This window comes from Condylura cristata, unplaced genomic scaffold (genome assembly GCF_000260355.1).
Source record: "Condylura cristata isolate star-nosed mole 26May11 unplaced genomic scaffold, ConCri1.0 scaffold00018, whole genome shotgun sequence".
NCBI lineage: Eukaryota > Metazoa > Chordata > Mammalia > Eulipotyphla > Talpidae > Condylura > Condylura cristata.
The window spans coordinates 7,658,221-7,677,481 of NW_004567119.1; positions in this window are offsets into that span (position 1 = coordinate 7,658,221).

A 19,261-nucleotide genomic window follows, 5' to 3' on the forward strand; every position below is an offset into this window, starting at 1 on the left:
ACCCAGCGGGGATTTTGTCCCTGGTTGTTGAACACAAACAAGCATTATTAAAAAGTTGACTCATCAACTTGCAGTTCAATAAATGATTATTAAAAGCAGAAGTAATAAATACTCAAGCCCTGTTATTTCCTTCTGAGGCGTCTTTGCCTCCATGGTTTGTGTCTGCTGGAGCCAGGAAGCGAGGCTGTGACGCCAGCCAGCCCTCCGAGCCTAGTGTTCAGTGACATCAGGTTGCAGCTTGAAATTTGCCACCGTGAGAATGTCCAGCACAAAAAATCAGCACATTTTAGAAAGTTGGGGCTTTTCTTTTTTCTCCAGATGCCAGTGGTCATGATGCCACAGCACATTGTGTGGGATGTCAGAAGCCAGGTGTCTGTGCTCTGTCGTAAAGGGGCAGCCGCCTCTGCATTGTTTTGCTTTTGACATTATTCGGCTGTGTTTTCCCAAAGGTGAGCTCTACTTCGGTGGTCTTTCCCTCTCTCCCAAAGGTGAGCTCTTCTTGGGTGGCCCAGCATCTCAGGAAGCTTCTAGAGGTGCTGAGAAGAGGGTTGGAGTCTTCCCCTCTCCCCAGGACCAGGGTGCCATGTACTGTTGGAGTGGGTTGGGGTACAATGACAGCAAGCACACTAAGCATGCCATCCTCCGGGTCTGACAGGTCCAGGGGCCCACCCCCGGCACCAGTCTCCTCTCTCAGCCCCAGTTCTTCCCCAGGAAGACTGAGCCTCGGTCCTGCAGGCTCAGGAATAGCCTGCGGAATGTCTTTGGGAAACACTTTCTCCATACGTAATCCCAGGGCAGCCCCCACTGATGTCAGGCCAGGCAGGATGGTGTTTTTGCTGCGTGTGGCCTATTCCTCAGGCTTCCTTGGTTATTCAAACTTAACGCCATCAAACTGGCATCATTTGATCCAAAGCTTCTCCTGAAGCCCTTCTCTCCTTTATTTTTTTAAAAAAGATTTATTTATTTATGCATATAGAACTGGGGTACAGGTGCAGGGGCGGTAAGAGACAGAGTGGGGAGCAGAGCAGACAGATGGACGAAGTACACTGCTGAGGGGAGCAGTGGGCGGGTCAGGAGAGGTCTGCTGCACCCCGTGGGTCACCTGCGGGACTGAGGATGGAACTCTCAATGAAGCAGCTGTGGCTAGCTTGCAGTGCTGCTTTTTAGCCTGTTGTGCCATCAGGGAGGGCCCCCTTCTCTCCTTTCATCCCTGTCTCTTGCCATAACTGTTCCTACAAATGTCCAAGAAAAGACCCTGGAGACATAGACTCTCTCCCTGAATTGCTCGACTTAGGTCTCTTGAATCTGCCTTCGAAGAAAATATCTCTGTGCTCCCTCTTCCGGGTCTGCAGGCTCTGCCTCAGCTGCTCCGCCATTTTCTCCTAACCAGGGGCTTTTGTTGTTTCCAGAACAGCCTCAGAACACAGAATGTTGGCACTGCGCTCATGCTCAACACCCTTTGAGTTGGCTTCTTGGGGCCAGGTCACCCCTCTCGCTTTGGATGGTGTTGTGTTAATTTAAGGTGTTAATTTAAGGTGAGTAAGTTAAAGAAAAAGTTTTTATAGGAAATGAATGTGCCTCTTTTGGATTGAAAAGGCATTTGCAATTTGAAAGTGAGATTTGGGTGGTGGAAATGTAAGGGGTCTTGCTGATGTCTCGTGTCTGTGGTCATTTCTTTAACCACAGAAAACAGAGTGCTGGGTCTTTAGGGAATCAGAGCCTGAATCAAGCACTTGATTGACTAGAGAAGGTGGAACCCTGAACGCTGTAACTACAATGAACTTCCCCACAACTCAGAAAAATTGTGGCTGCTTTTTAAAAAATAATGGTTTAATCATTTTAATGTCAAGATGCTGCCATATGAAAAAAGCAGGTTTCAACTTAAAACCTTCACATGGTAAAACAAATATATGTTTCTATAGAAGTGACCAAATATTCTAGAACCTTCCCCAAACTATTAATAGAGTATCTGTAGGTAGTGAAAATTGCTCATGACAATATCCTTCTGTGTGTCTCATTGTGTTTTCTAACCTGCAATGAATAGGAACCATTTTTGTAAAAAGAAAAAAAAATGAGGTTTTCAAAAAAAAAATCCTGGCGGCTTATTAGACTGACCTCCTAGTTTACTTGTGTCCAGGATGACCTTAATTTACCTTTTCCATGTCCCTCAGTTTCATTTTTTCTTCCAGAAAAACAGCACGTCCACGCACAAGAGCCCACAGTGAGCCCCGGCGCCCACCCATGTGGTCTGGCATCTAACACATTTTCCAGGAGAGAGGAGTGTGGCCAGCCAGGGTCAGCCCTTCTAAGAAAACCCTCGCTCATCTGGCAGTTTACAAGTAGAAAATTGCAAAAAATGGAGAAGTACAAAATTGCAAGCTGGTTTAATTTCAAAATGCATGAGATGGGTGGAAGTAGTTTCAAGATCTCTTATTTAAGCTAAGCTTACTATTTACTTGGATTGATTCAAATACCGACCCATTCTCATGGCTTAGGTATTTTATCAATTTTGCATAGATTTCCCCCCCCCCCATTTTTTTTTTCAGTAAATGGCCTCCTTATGGCTGTTGGGCTTAATGATTCACTGTCCCATTGTATTCAAATAGATTTGAAGATTAAATCCCTAAATGTTCCTCTGGGGTTGCCTTACTTGGAGTAAATAAGTTGTGTGATTTTAGCTTCTTATGTCCATGACTTTCACTAAGAAGGACAACCAAGTGAAAAAATGTACAAAATGAAGAATGATGTAAAAAGAAGAAATATTTTCCCTTTCACGATGTTAAAACTAAAGTAATCCTGAGTATTTTCCACATGGCTTTGAAGAGTTTACATTCCTCCCAGAATTCATTTCAAAATGAATGAAGTTGCTATAATGCTAATTCTAATATCTAACTTCAATTTCATCGATGCTTTCATTGGTTTACAGTATTGCGTAAGTTTTGGTTGTACCGCTTCACCTCTAGATGTGTGCATACCACCCTGCACCTGCCGCCAAAATTCTGATGCCACCAGACTATAAAATGAATCCCAAGCCTCCCAGCCCTCCACCCCTTTTTCTCTGGAAACCATCATATTTTTCTGGGCATCTCAGACTTGTTTTGGTAGTTCATTTGCTTTGTTTGTTTATATCCACATCTTAATGAAACCATCCAGTAATTGTCTTTTACTGTCTGATTTATTTTACTTAGTATAGTCCCTCTAGTTACACTCATTTGTTGGAAAAAACAAACTAAGTTTCATCCTTTTTAAGAGCTGTGTGATATTCCACTGAGTATACAGGCCATTCTTTATCCAGCCATTTTTGATGGGTATTACTGTCAAAGTGAGTAATGCTGTCGTGAACATAGGGGTGCCTATACCTTTTCAAATTAGTGGTTCCTATTCTTTAAATAAATTAGAGAAGGAGTAGAATTCCTGGGTCATATGCATTTCCATTTTTAGATCCTTAAGGAACCTCCATAGCATTTTCCATAAAAGGCGCACCAATTTGCAATCCCATCAGTACTCCACCAGGGTTCCCTTTTCTCCAACCCTTGTCAACACTTTATTCTTTTTCACATAAGCCATTCTCACAGGTGTGACGTGTAACTCATTGTGCTTTTGATTTGCATTTCCCTAACATAAATGATGTTGAGTATTTTCCTATGTACCTGCCACTGCCATCTGTATGTCTTCTTTGGAAAAGTGAAGGTGATTATTTTCTTATTTTGTTTAATAAATTTAACAAGTTTTAAATGCCTATCAGAAAAAATTCCTGAACTATGTCATGAAGTGTGTTCTGAACGATCATTACAGACCCCTTTTCACTTCCCTACGTAACATAACACACTCACACTTAAGGTAATTCTCTGGGATGTGATAATGTAAAGTCCCAGTGTCTCAATAAACTTGGTCATTTAATAAAATGCAACAACAATAACAAAAAAGGTAGCATTGGTTCTTAGGAACAGTGTAGTCCAATACAAGGCTCGTCTGTAATGCAAACTTCCAGATCTGAGTGTCCAGATCTGAGTGTCCAGTGCCACTAGACTCAGTGACCACTGAAGTCTTCAGTGTGGCCAGCATGACCACGGGACTGAATTTTCAACTTTATTTAACTCTAATGAATCAAGTTTAAATAGCTCCACGTGGCTAGTCACTACTATATAGCAGTTGGTTGAATCATACTCAGAGAAAAGCGTTCATGGGTATTTACCACTTGGTAATGTTCCTTTTGCTTCATAAAATCAATATGGAGACTTACCTACTTTTCCAGAAAGAGTAAATTAGCCATTTTCATTACCTCTTTACTTCCAATTCTTCCATGGCAGATGGTAGGAAGTGAGAACTCCATCTATCTCCCCAGGGAACACGCTAGCATTTCACTCCATCCCAGTAATTGTCGCTTGAGCCCTGGAGACTGTCCTGATGAGCATCAGATTGATTAAAAAATGAAGTCCTTTATTTCCTGCTTATAGGAGAACAGTGAGCCAATAATACAACTTTTATTTTTATGTGTGACCGAAGGGTATTTACTAGTCATCTATTAACAACTATTAAGGCTGGTTTTTGTGGATCTTGAAGTGATCTCTAATTATGATCGTGTCCCCACCTCCATTAGTTGGGGACCTGCAGGAAACAGAAGCACATGTGTAATTAAAGAGTGTTTAAGAAGGGAAACTACCAGAGCATGGCCTGTGTTCGAGGAATCCTCCCAGGCTGGTGTAGTACCAGAGTTAGCAACACAGGGGAGAAGTCTCGACCCTTCTGGACCCCGGCAAGGGGTGGAGGCAGCCTCTGGAACCATTTGAGGGCCGTCGGTGTCGCTGGAGAGGAGCTATGGTCTTGCTAAGGGGACACAGGCAACCCTGGCAACAAGCCCTTGCCTCCTTGGTCTCTGAGCTCTGGTGCATCACATTGGCTCCGTCACCTGGGAAACTAGAAATGAGAGAGCCTGTCTGGGTTCAGGCCACAAAAACAGCCTTCCAGAGCTCAGACAGGAGATCGGGAGAAGCTCTCTCCCAAACTGGGAGCCACCTGAGGGAGCACAGTTGGTGCGCATACAGATGAGCATAAAAGCATCAGCTTTTATGGACGTTGGGCTGAACTGCAATGTTCAGATGCAACCCTTGGACCTGACTTGGACAGGACCACCAAGTTGTGGGGCCTGCCCATTGCCCTTGTCCCCTAACTTCACCAGCTCCAGTTTTTAACACCACCAGCTGCCTTGACCTTGCCCAGGTTCAGGGCTGGCTCTAGAATGATCCAGTAGGCACCGGTTCAGGAGTCGCAGGCTTTATGGCCCAGGCCTGGACGCTCTGGAACTGCTCACCAGCTTCTGGTCACGGAGCAAAAGCCAGGCCAAGCATCATGGTGGCTACCTTTCCAGCAGCTCTGCAGGAAAAGGGGGGCTAAGAGACATAACCCAGAAACATGCCGGTTGTGACTGGTCACAAATTTGCTCAAGGCCATGAAAAGTGAATATGCGGAACAGTCGTCTAATCCTTTCCCAGGGCGGGTAGGAGCAATGCACAGAGGTAGCCATGCACCAGACAACGCATGGAGCCCAGTGTGTGCAGTGCCTGTCACCTAGAGCCTGTGGGATACAGCGATTGGTGGCAGGAGGCCGGAAACGCACGGTCCTCCGGTTAGAGGCTGATGGAGAGAAGGGCTGCGCGCTGCTCGGCTCGGTGGCTGTGGTGCCGTTGCCATTATTTCCCTGTTCCTGGGTATAAGAGCAGAACTGACATACTCAGCTTTCGGCGGCACCTGCTGATCGGTGACCTGTCCGGGGGAGCAGTGGCGCTGTGGTGGACGGGCTCAGAGCAGGGTTTCTCAGCCTCGGCACTACTGACATTCTGAGCCAGACGAGGCTTTCTGTGGAGGGTCCTGAGTCTTGTAGGCTGTTTAATAGGATCCCTGGCCCTCCCCCAACTAGGTGCCTTCAGATTATACCTTGGCCTTATGACAACCCAAAACATTTCCGTCCATCCGTCAGACATGTGTGAATCAGGAACCACTGGCCAGATGGCATTCTGATGCCAATTTCCAGAGTGATAGCACCATCCTTGATGAGCTACGGAAATTAGCAACGTCATCTATGATGGAAGGTTTCCCATCATATTTTCTTTTGATTCGCCTTTCCGGCTTCTCTAAAAAGTCAGAGGGATCCTAGAAGAAGACTAAACTACTGCAAACTTAACAGGTGCCAGAGACCCAAGCACAGTTACCGTGGCAGATGTGGGTCTGGGCTAGCCACCAACCCCTTAACACTTGAGGCAGGACCATTGATTTGGCAACCATTTTCTTTCGATTGTTATTGGTGGTGGGCGGGAGGAGGGGAGCAGTTTGCCTTTCTTTATGTGGCTGTCTAGAATTATGTAGGTCTGAAGTTTGCCCTATTTGCAAGTGAACAAATTGACTTGCCACAGTTTCACAGATGTTGGCAAAGGACTTGAGATACTTGTGTCAGACACAAAAGGCTTTATGGTGGAAAAGCAATATGGGGAATTTCATATTCCTTTGCATTCATTCCCCATGTCCCCCAAGTCCCACCGGGAGGGAGGGTGATGTAGAGAGGGCTGAGATGGATACCTGTTCTCTCAGGAGCTGAGAGCAAGGCTCAGGAGAAGAGCCCTGCTTTTATTGCAGGGTCCCTCTTTACCTGGGAGGAGAGGTTAACTTAGCCTGAAGGTTGCCCATGGTAAGTGTCACCCTAAGAAGTGGCCTGGGGCCTCGGCACCCCAAAACAAGGGGCAGGGACATTGGAGACCATGGTCTGTTACCGCTCCCAACAGTTTCACACCCTGAGCTAAGACCCCGCCTGCTCGCTTCTGCTCTGTCATCATCTCAACCATCTTTACATTACGTAGACCATCACGCTCACACACAGGGTCAGTCAGATTCAGTAGATGGCAAGAATCCAGGTGCCAGTAGGCCGGAGGAGGCTGGAGATTAATTCTGCAGAAATTCAGGGTTTCCATATTGGGCCTTGGGGGCTCAAGTCGCCTAAAGCAGCCGGAACAACCCCTCCAAAGAAGAGGGGAAACCACGGCCAGAGAACAGCTGTGTTCAGAATGCGGCTCTGTGACTTGCTGATTTCCACAAGTTTGCTCTTGTGTTTTAGTGCTGGAGCGATGACTTCCCAGCTCCTGACTTGCTCGGTTCGAAACCAAAGGTTGAGACTTTCTTTTGCTTGTCATTTATCAATGAAAATTAATATGTTAATAGAGTTTAATGAACGTTTTGACTCAATATGTCACTAATAAGTATGCCTGCCATGCCTTCTTGATTGAAATAATCACTGCTGTGACGTGAATTCAAAGTTTAGTAAAAATGAAATTTATTAAAGAGGTTGTTCAGAGGTAAGCCGAGGGTCCAGACCCAGGAAAGTTCTCTCAGTGAGTGGTTCCGGCCCCAGAGTTTTGGCCTCCGTTTCAATAGATGCATGTGCAGAAAGAATATGCAATTTTTTTTTCTTAGCAAATGAGAGGAGATAATATTTTTTATAAACTGATGGAGACTGGTGTCTCACTTAGTTCAGTGGTAAAGGACAAGCTTGTTCATAACTGAATTCCTGGGTCTTTCTGAGCTATTTCAGCTGGAGCCATCGTGTTTGGAAGAGGGGAGGACCCTCTTCCCAATGTTATCTGAAGCTCTAACCCTAAAAACACCCACAAAGAAAAATAATCTCCATTAAAACTGTACACAGAAGGTAAGCGGATATATTTTGAAGTATTACCACGGAACTTGAATGCATGACATCAGGCTAATGTGGATATTTATCTGTGTTTAACAGCGATGGAGTGTGGTGAAGGCTAACCGTTACTGGGTCCTTAGCCATGCTTTAGACATGGGAAGTGGTTTTATTCATTCACTTAACTAGTTCTTACAGAAATCATGTAAGTTAGGTAGAATTATGCATGTTCCCTTATGATGAACCGAGAGTTAAAGAAATTAGGCAGCTTTTCCAAATTGTGTAACTTGCAAGTGTCGGAGAGCAAGCATTGCTTGGGATGGTCTGTCCAAGCTCATAACCACTGTTTCACTGCAGTAAAATTAATTAGATAATAACATATTTTAAAAAATCATAGTCCTTTGTGATATGGGTCAATTCTGACCCCTGCCTTTGCTGTTTGGCTCCTTTGGATGATAAATCTTTGATAATTTTGAGTGTATAGATGGTTGAATTGCTTACCTTTAATTAAAGAGAAGTACATTTAATTGCACTGGCAAACTTGAAATGCTTGGCTATCTTCTGAGCTGGCAGAATCTCCCAAGTTCTTCACTTAACCCTCCTACTTCCAGAAATGTTGATGAAGAGTGAGCATTTGCACAGTGAAGGCCTCCCAGTTTTCAGTATTAGGGGTGCCTTCAGCAGCCTCCTCCCCTGATGCTCGGAGGGCCCGTGGGGGGGGTGGGTTTCATGGGCAGTGGCCTCCGGAAGGTGTTTTCTCGCCTCCGCTGGTACAAGGGTTTTAGCAATGAGCAGTTGCCAGAATGTTGGATGAAACTCCTTCCTGCTTGCTAAGGACTGGGTGGCAGTTTTAATTAGGGGCTCAGCACAAGGACATTTGAATATCAGCCTTTGAGAATTTAAAGCTTATTTCAAAACCAGAACCAATATTTTCTCTACAAAATGCTAAACTTGAAGGCCTCATTTGCAAATTGAAGCCCGCAAGTCGCTGGCATTTGCCTCCTGTCATTTCTCGGGCACAATCACTGCTGCTCACGCAGACTCTTCCAGATCACTTTCAAGTGCTGAGACCTATTCAGGGTAGGATAAAGGGGAGAGACGGTCACCTGGCAATCCAGCTTTCACTTTTAACACTCCCGGGAGGATTTTCATTACCTTTTCAGTCCCCAGCCTTCGTGTTCTGTCCTCAAGGTCAGCTCTGTCTAGACAGCTCCTGGTTTCAACTTCCTGCCACTAATACACACCACACAGCCCATGTCCCTGCCTGCATGCCCAGGCGCCACTGCTCACGGGAGGCCCTTCTCTCCTGTCTTCCTGGTGACCGTTCCCTGTGTTAGAAGTTCCCTCTGCAGCAATCAGGTCGCCTGGCTACGTGATTGCATTGCGGCAGGCGGCTTCTCCCTTGTTAGAAGTGACATCACTGTACATTAAAGACATCATAGCTCCTTTCATATTAAAATGCCTGTCAGCTCTCCTGCTCAAAGGTCGTAAATCTGCCAGGGGAGCCTGAGCTTGGGGAGTTTTCATTATGAAAATATGAAGATAAGCACTCTGTTTTACTGTCAAAGGGAAAGAGGTAGGCTTCTAGTAATGACATTACTTTACAAAATAAATATACATTTTCTTAGCTGAGCGTTATATAAGCAAAATTTGAAGAGATAGCTGCCTCCCCCCACCCTTTAATTTTTTTTTTTTTAATTCAGGCTTAAAAATCAGGCTGGCACAGCTCAGAGAGGAAATATAGTCGCAGTGAGATTTATGAATGCATGCTTTCCCATTTGCTCTCCTTGTAAATCATGAGACTTTTTCAATGATTTTAGCCCTTCGTTTTCAGTTGTCCAGTGTAGGAAGTAGCAGAAGAATACTTAGCTCACGATTCACCTTTCATTCCCGAGTGAAGCCGCCTTTGTGCTGGGTTAAAGCCTTTTCTTACCGGTTTAAAAGACATATCTAGCACCAAATCATCACTTGCTGGTAGAACTCGTCTGACCGGCCTGTCTAGTCCATGTGTACAATGAAGGGGGATTTAAGGAGTCCTGTTTGTGGAAGGTAAAGGTTCCTCTCTGTTGAATCACATAAAAATATAAGAAAGTCATTGAGGGGCTTTTAACTTTTCCCAAAACCAATTGCGTTTGTGAGTCTTCGGTCCTTCAAGTGAGCCCTTTCTGGGCACAGGGACACTTAAGCTTTGTGGCAGGTCTTATGATCAAAGACCTACACTCAATCTTCAAACGCCCTGGACTTCGGGCCTTGAGAAGGCAGCAGGGAAGTGAACTGGCCATTCCACCCCGTCTTTGGTTCACCTCGCAACTTTCTGTGATCTGGTGGTTTGTGAAGAGGACCTTAGATTTCAGATACTCTCGCTTCTCTTGGGGGGGTGACCCCCATGAGCACGTTAAAGGGCACCCCATTAAGTGAAAAGAGCAGCCCAGCTGCCTTTGCAATTGGCTCACTCAGAATTTGTCAAATCTCCAGAAAACTCAGCTTCTCCAAGGCGACAACTCAGGAGCTTTTCATAGGATGGATTTATTCCCTCTTCGTCAACAGACCGCTCAAATAGAGGCATCTCTGTGCTCCTGTGGACTCCTCCCACGGATGAGTCTGGACCCATCAGAACTGTCCAAGGTAAGCCGGGGACAACTTTGTGTGGCGTTTAGCTGTGATTCAGTCAGTCTGGGCTTGTGGCTTTCTATGGATCAATTCAAATGAGAGAGCTCCAGTCACATAAGACTGGGAAACACTTGGCGGTGTGACGAACTCTCCAATTATTAGGAGCAAAGAAGACAAACCCCGGAGGTGGCTGGAGCCCAGACATCCGGCTGTGACCCCGCTTGATGTTTTTTGTGCCTGACGTCCCAACTCCAGCCTGGCTTGCTGGGGCCTGCTCCCAGGCTTTCTCAGACGAGGGGGAGTCTGTGTGAGATTCGTCAGCACTTTGAATGCCTCGAATAAGTGAAGCCCTGAACAGGCTCCTCTGTCCTTTGTGACTGTGAATCCACTTGGGCCATGTTGTAAGGGAAGGAATTTGGGGCACTTCATTCCCTGGAGAGACAAGCCATATTTTAAGTTTTCAAGAGAATTCTCAAGGGGCTGGAGGGGCCTTTCCCCTCCCAGCCCCAACACAATGCAGACCATGTTGCAAAAGTTAACAGCCTAAAACTAATGGCACTAATGGCGGTGTGTCCAAGCTGGGGGAGGGCCTTGGGGCAACCAGATGCTAAGGTGCCATCACCAGAAAAATTACCCAAGGGCGCCTGGGCCCCTGGGAATGGCAGTTACAAAGGAACCAAAATCTTCCTTCTAAGCACCAAACCCCAAGGGCACTTGAGGGAATCCCCACTTGAAGAGGGAGGAAAAGACTCATAGTGGGCCAGGATCCCTTTCTACCCAGCTCGGGTGGGCACGGTCCTGCCTGGTGCCAGTCACTTCTGAGTCCCAACTGGCCTCTCCTTCTGGCCATAGTCAGGGCCTGGCGTCCTCCAGTCCCAGGGCAACTGTGACCACACAAGGCCGTGGCAACTTCTCAGTCAGTCACTAGCCTGGCCTGAAACTGGGGGTCTCAGGCTTCCGGAGCTTGGAGCTAAGGACCAGCTCTCTGAAACACGCAGGAAGCCTCCTCGCAAGCCTGTGGCCGCGAAGGAGCCACTTAATCACTCTGCGGTGGTTCCCATGCTGGGGACCTTCCTGTCATACAACCAAGATGGCGCCTGTCTGCAGTCTCTGCCTGCCCCCAGACATGCCCAGGCCAGCAGTGGTCAGCAAGTAGAATCATAGCTGAGAGGGGACAGGCCACTGCAGTGGACACGCCTTCAGGGAAGGGGTCAGCTAGCCTTTACCCCTTTGCTCTGGCCCTTTGTTAGTGGTCCCCTGCCAGACGCAAGCCGCACTGGGTGTCAGCGCCCCCACATGGACGCCCCTTACCGGTACAGCAACACTGGATCTAACTCATGTGTCAAATCAAAACCATTTTGCAAAACAGATTTTGGGTTTTTTAGAAGCAGGAAAGGCATCTCGCTCTCATTTAATTAAAATTCTGCAGTTTTAAAATCTGGGATATTGGGACCAGGATCCCTGGCTCAATTTATATCAAGGCTCCTCAGGGCACTTCGTTCCACAGCCATAACCTGAACCTCCAACCTGTAACTACCCCCCGCCAATGTGCCACTTTATAGGCATCTTTCATCAATCAGAAGACACCGTGGCTGACAAACAAGGATGAATCAGCACACACGTTCTTGCCTCTCTGTGGAGTGTAAGTGCTAAAACCTGTTTTATGGTGTTAGCCAAAGCTAACAAGTGAGTACCCCTTCCCCAGCTCCCGCTGAAGGGGTGCAAGTCAGAGGTCGGGAAACAGCTGGTCTGGCCCTCCGAAAAGGCAGCATCTAAGGGAAATGCTGTCTCTGGGAGAAAGCAAACAGCATTTGAAAGCTGCTGCCTCCAGATAAATTAGTGACTTCAAAGACTGTCAACTTTAAGATTTGTGACATTGCTAACTAAAGCTCTGCGTTCCCTGTAGTCTCTGAATAGATGGAAATGGAGTAAATTTTAACAGCTCTTCTTGTTTTCTTCAATGCAGGATGATATCGGGCAGACACAGTAATAGCATCTCCCCAGGTGGCTGCAGAAATTCCTGCACTGTCTTGTGTCCCCAACTTATAAGGCATATGTGGCCTCCTTAAGACACTTAGAAATTGGGGCGCTTTCCCAGAGCTCTCTGGGGCCTGTTCCTGGCCTCACGTCCTCAGGGCTTGCGTCTGTAATAAATTCACCTACTTTTGCTTGCCTCAGTTTTTTAAGCTGACAATGGGCTGAAAAATATGTTGGTTATGTGACAGACTATACTTTTCTTTTTTTTTTTTTTAAAGATTTATTTATTTGTGCATACAGAACTGGTACAGGCCAGAGGCTCAGGGGTGGTGAGAGGCTTCACCAGAGACAGAGTGGGGAGCATCTGCCGTGCCATGTGGTCACCTCCGGGGCAGGCGGGAATCGAACTCATGTGGAAGCGGCCTTAGCTTCTCGGTGCTGTGCTTTAACCCGCTGCGCCACCAGGGAGGGCCCAACAGACTATACTTTTCAAAGAGAGCAACGACAAGCTGCTCCATCTCCCCTCTTCTTACTATGTGACGCTGACACTCATCTACTGATAAGGAGGGGTTTATGGGCTCCGTCCAAAGTGGAGGTGTTGAAGTGACTTATGTGACTTCTGAGGCGGGGTCTTAATCATCTTCTGCCTTGTTTGTTAGTACATTTACTCAGAAAATCTTCAACCACCCCGGGAATTGTTTACAAAGGCTGCCATGCAGTGGAGAAGCGAGCTCTCACAGAGGCCGGGAGAAGTGGGCCCATGGCTGGGTAAACAGCAGGCTGCTTTGCCCATGGAGACATCACTCTGCTCGTCCTGTGACTGCATCCTTGGGACAAAGACCGAATTCTTATCCACACTCACTGTGAGAGGCAAGTTGGTTGTTGTTTCAATAACTAAGCTTGCGGTGATTGCTGTTAAGCAATAGGTAACTGGGGAAATACTAGGTCTTTTGCCCAAGACTACTGAAAAGTACTTTGGTATCTGTACAATTGAAAAGAAATCAAAGTGGGGCCTCCCTGGTAGTGCAGGAGTCCCAACACTATCAAACTGTCATCAGCTACGGCAGCATGAGTTTGATCCCTGGTCAGGGAGGTGACCCACAGGGCGCAGCAGACCTCTCCTGTCTCCCCACTGTTCCCCTCAGCAGTGGATTTCAGCAGAGTCACCTATTCTGCTCCCCACTCTGTCTCTGGTGAATCCTGTCACCTCCCTGACTTACACCCCAGTTCTTGTAAGCAAACATACATAAAATAAATCTTAAAAGTAAAAAGAGAAAGGAAATCAAAGTGGTAAAGGTGCTGATTTCATTCAAGTCTGGGCTACACAACATGCTATCATGTGACCTTGGGAAGTTCCTCTTCGGAATCCACCAACTCATTCACAGATTGGAGAGGAGAACTGTAGTAACTTCATAGCATTGTATATGGATTAAGTTATCCATATCTGTAAAATGCATGGTATGGTATGTGGCAAATAGAAAGCGTTAACAGGAGAATGTATTGTGGTGGAAGCCTGAAGAATACACAAGCTGGTGTCTCAAACACAAATATGTAAAGTTGGAAATACTAAGACTGCTCGGGGTTAGGTATGTGCTAAAGTTTAGAGACACGTAGTAATCCCTGGTTTTCAAGAGCACATTATATGCCACAATTCACAAAAAAATAGAGATTTACCAATCAGTCCCATTATTCTTGAAAACAGCTGGACACTCATTTATCCTGAAAGGAATATACATTGGCCTTCCTGGGGAGAAATATAGCAATAAATATAAAAGCACAATATCCCGAATGCATAGAAATCACTGGAAATGTGATTCTCCATTGGAAGGGAATACTCAGATAAGCATACCCCCTAACACACACATAAATAGCTGTTTTGGCTGTGGCAAAGAATTCAAAATACATACTGATATGATAATAAGGGGATTGACTAGATAATGGCTGAGTATCATGCAGCTATTAAAATGATTTTATATTCAATGACATGTAAGGATCTTCACTTAGTATAAGTGAGAAAAATGGATAACACAATAGTGAGTGTGATACTGTGGGAGCAGGAGAGAGTGACAGAAATGGAAATGATCTGGAAAGTTCTGTGCTCACATGCTTTTTTGCTTTGAGTGGTGACCTAGGCAAATTTGAGGATTTTTTCCCCTTCTTTTATCTGTAATTTATCTACAGAAAACATGGTATGATTATAATTTAAAAAAAACCATTAAAATGGCTACATCTCACTCAGGGCTTGCCTTGCCTTTTTCTGCAAGAGGAATAAACTGTCTCATTAAATGTCCATATTTGTCCTACTGGGCAAATCTTCTTCCACCTTCAATAAAAGCACATTTAGCCCCTCCTGGTGGCACAGCAGGTTAAAGCGCAGCACTGCAAGCTAGTCACCTTGGTGCAGTTAGTTCCTGGCCCCGGAGGTGACCCACAGGGCGCGGCAGTCCTCTCCTGACCTGCCGGCTGCTCCCCTCAGCAGTGTGCTTCGTCCATCTGCCTGTTCTGCTCCCCACTCTGTGTCTGGTGAATCCTCTCACCGCCCCTGCACCTCTGACCTGCACCAGAGTTCTGTATACATGAATTTAAAAAAAAAAAAATTTTTTTTTTAAAAAAGCACATGTTTAATAAACTGTCAGTTTTTCCAGACTTGGAGTAAGGCTCTGGCTTGGATTTAGATGTGAGGAGCAAGAGGCAAGAGGTGCAATGGCGGGTGGTCAACCAGGACAGGACACGAGCTCAGAGGTAACTCTCGTCCTTCCTGAAGACCTGCACCTTCCAGACCAGTCCACGGAGACGGTGTCACTCTGCCCCAACCTGCCTTGTAGCACCCTCACGGCGCGGACAGAAAGCAGCGTGTCCTCTCTGTGCCTCGGTTGGGTCCATCTTCCTGGAAACGACCAGCACATTGCCCCGACCGTCGCCTTGGTGACACCTGCCACGGTCGGGGGTGGGACGCTGCGCGCTCCAGGGATGGGAGAAGCAGGCTTGCTTCTTGGGGCTCGCACGCTTTCAGAGTGCTCAGGTTGACCCGCATCTCTCCGAGCCCCCCCTCATGTCTGTGGCCCCTCCCCTCCTCTTTGCAGAAAGCTGCTGTTTATTTCTGGGTGTGAATGATATGCAGCCCATTCAGGGCCACGTGGTAGGAAGGCTGGTGGGTACAAACCCTGCACATCTGACTATAGAGCTGAGGATACTAGAAGATGTTGTGGGGAGCTAGGGTGCAGAGGACTCAGTGGACTGTGGTGGAGGATTATGGGGTGGGGATTCCTAAATCCTACATAGGACTGCAAGCCAGGTTACCTGGGTGAAAAATAATACAATAAACAAGCAACACATAAATAATGGAGACCGTAGGTAAGTAAAGACATTGGTCCGTTTCCCAGATTCTCTCTGGGGTGGACAGCACAAGGAAAACAATCCTGTGTTTTTGGGACAGCTGACCACCCGCCCTGTGTGGAGGACTGTCCTGAAATGTCCAGACTTTGGTGCAGAAACTGCTCCATCATTCTTCTGAGGGCTTTAAAGAACAGCAGAGGCGTTTCTTATTGCAATGAGTTCATGAAGCAGAGACAGCCATTTCTTCTGACATTAAAGAGAGGTAGCCAAATGCTTCAGAAAAACAAAATTGAGCTTGAGAAGCTGATATTTCCATACTGGTAATTTTCAGATACCTCATTTTCACCTATCCTAAGTGGGGGAAACAGCTCTCATGCTAAAGAGAAGTAGGATTTGGTCTTATATTTTGCATTCTTCTTGGATATAGGCCTGAGATTCTGGGCCTGTTCATGAACCTGACCCTGCTACTTTATAGTATGCTACATTTTAACTACACCACAGAGCTGGTGGAAGAAACCTTTACACCAAAAAAAGCATGTGGGTTTGATAACGCAGCCTGCAGAAACAAAGACATCTGTTGGTTTTTCTTCTTTTTTGGCTAAACATTTTTCCTAAGTCTAAGTGTAAAACACAGGTCCAATTCAATAATATTTTGGAATGCAGTTAGTCGTGAAATGGATTGTGAGTGTTTTGCAATTGAAAAAAAATAAAAAAATAATTCGCACTATCCATTAAAGCCACACTACAAAGAAACATTTTGAAAGTTGAATTTATTTAAATTAACTTGGTAGCAGGTATTCTAACAGAGAAATAGCTCTCAAACTTGTAGAAATGCATTTTAAGAGTTTAGAGACCAAGGAAATGGTTGGTTGATATCGAAACAATCCCTACATTTTTTTTCTGCATTGTACTTCATGGATTTGGATGAGTTATGCAATTGTGATTCATTTCAGTGTGATAAAATTAACTTCATTGAAGCCAATGCTCTCAATGAACAGTACAGCCTTGTATTCTGCCGATTTCCAATATCAAGTATAATTCACAGAGGCCAACACAAGTCTTTTCTTTGTAGCTGGGTAACCATTTATGTTTGAGGTGAAGATGTTAATATGGAAATTTTGTGAGCTAGGAAAGAAGATGAACACTATCATTCTAATTTATGACCTTTCAGATGAGGCCAAATGTAAAGGCAACTTCAATTGTTTTATATCTCAGGGCCGGCTCATAGCAGATGTATGAAATTTGGAGTGTTAGACATAAACTTTTATTGCCAAATTATAAATAATTTCTCCCACTTATAATGTTCACCTTTCAAGTTCATCTTGATTAAAATACAAGGGCAGCAGCTTGGACTTCACAGAATTTTACAGCCAACAGATTTTCCCGAGTTCACAGTGGAACATTAAGCATCATAGCATTTGAAAGACCCTTCTCACAAGGTGCAAACCTGAACCAATCTCTTTTGAAATTCAAGTGATACCAAAATGATCGTCAACGGAATCTGAACATTCACCTCAGTATCTCAAACATTATATGTGAAGCCCAGGGCCAGGATGCAGAATTTGGTTTTAAATTTTGGCATTCTGGGTGAAAACATTATTTTTTGGTGCAGTAAAGAAAAGGCGTCCTGCTTTTCCTGAGAAACGTGTCCACCGGTCAATCAGCTTGTCTTCTTAGAAATATTTTCATATCCCATGAGAAAAGGTAAAGAGTCAATACTGAAAACTAGAATATGAAGGAAGGACTCAGTGTTTATACTGTCCAGTGTGTAAGCCCAGGAAGGCCCAATGCCAACACCTCATTCCAGTGAGTGCCTTGCTGGAATAAGACCAGTCAATGTTCTGCAAAACACGCCACTGATTTGGGTGTTAACATCGGCTTCGGACACTTGGTCTGTCCAGTTCCACGCTGGCATCCATCAGCAGCATCAACTTAATACGATCGCCCATGTGATCATGGGGCTGTTGGGTATTTTATAAAAGAAACTGGACACGGTACCTCCTCGTAGGAGCATGAAACACTGATGAACACATTTTTTTTTAATAATATAATATTTTGTTTTTACGTCATTTTGTGCCTTTTTCCATCTCAGTTGTAGTCCCCGTGGGCTTCCCCAGACCATCACCAGATCGCCTGTGTGCCATCGCCATAGTCCACTACACTGCCTCCCCCCCACAATTTTTGATCCCATTCCCCATTCCTCCCCCGTAAAATGTCTCTAGTGTATAGTTGTTCATCATTATTATTATTTTCTCCACTGGTCCTTTATACTACTGCTATGAGTGAAACCACCGGGATTTTTTGAAGGACATAGTTTTTAAAAGATAGAGGAACAAAGAACTAAAAAAAGTTTGAAGCAGATCAGGAAATGGCAAGCATTCACATTAGTATTCTTGTACCAGCATTTGCCTGTCTTAAGAGTCAGAGGTTCCACAGTGTGAGAAGATAAGCCTCCGACAGGGAGACAATATTTGCATAGCTGATAAAGGACTATTATCCAAAATATACAAAGGACCCTTAAAATTCAACAATCAGAAAACCTGAGCAGTCTGATTTGAAATTGAGCCAAAGGTCAGAAAAAACTCCTCACTGAAGAAGATAGAGGGATAGTAAGTGAGTAAATGAAAACACCCTCCACGTTATAGGTCACTAGGGAATTGCAAATTAAAAGTGATGTAACTCCACCTCGCACCTATTAGAACAGTCAAAATTCAAAATGCTGGAGACACCAAATACTGATGAGGATGTTCAGTGACACACACTGCTGGAGGGGCTGTAGGATGGTGCAGTCATTTTGGAAGCTTGAAAGTTCTTATAAAACTAAAAATATTCTCATCCTATAATTCAGCAAGTGCACTTCTTGGTATTTAGCTAAGAGAGGTGAAAAATATGACCACACACAAATCTGCACACAGATGCTTATCACAGTTTTGTTCATAACTGCCCCAAATTGGAAGCAACCAAGAAGTCCTTTAGTAAATGAATGCATAAACAAAATCGTGGAATATCAGACAATGGGACATCACCGTGCGAAAAAGAAATGAGTTATGAAGCCATGAAAAGATATGGAAGCAGCTTAATTGCACATTGCTAAGTGAAATAAGCCAATATGAAAAGCTCTCCACTGTCTGATTCCGACTGTATGATATTCTGGGAAAAGGCAAAATGATGGTGACAGTAAAAAGATCAGTGGTTGTCAAGGGTTAGTGAGGAGAGAAGAGTAAATAGGTAGCGCAGAGAGGATTTCTACGGCAGTGAACAACTTCTGTAAGGCGCTGTGATGGTGGAGCCTGTCACTGTGTCTGTTACAACCCACACAGCACACAGGGGGCCCGAACCCAAGCTGTGGACGTTGCGAGATGGTGATGTGTCTGTGTGGGTTCGTCAGTGGAACAACTAAACCAATCGGTGTATGTTCAACTAAATTCTGTCTGATTATTTTTTATCACTTTAAGGCTCCTTTAATAAAATAACAAATTTGAGCCCTCCCTGGTGGCACAATGGGTTAAAGTGCAGCACTGTCAAGCAGCTACAGCCACAGCAGCGTGAGTTCAATTCCCAGCCAGGGAGGTGACCCACATGGCGTGGCAGACCTCTCCTGACCCGCCGGCTGCTCCCCTCAGCAGTGTACTTCGTCGATCTGCCTGTTCTGTTCCCCACTCT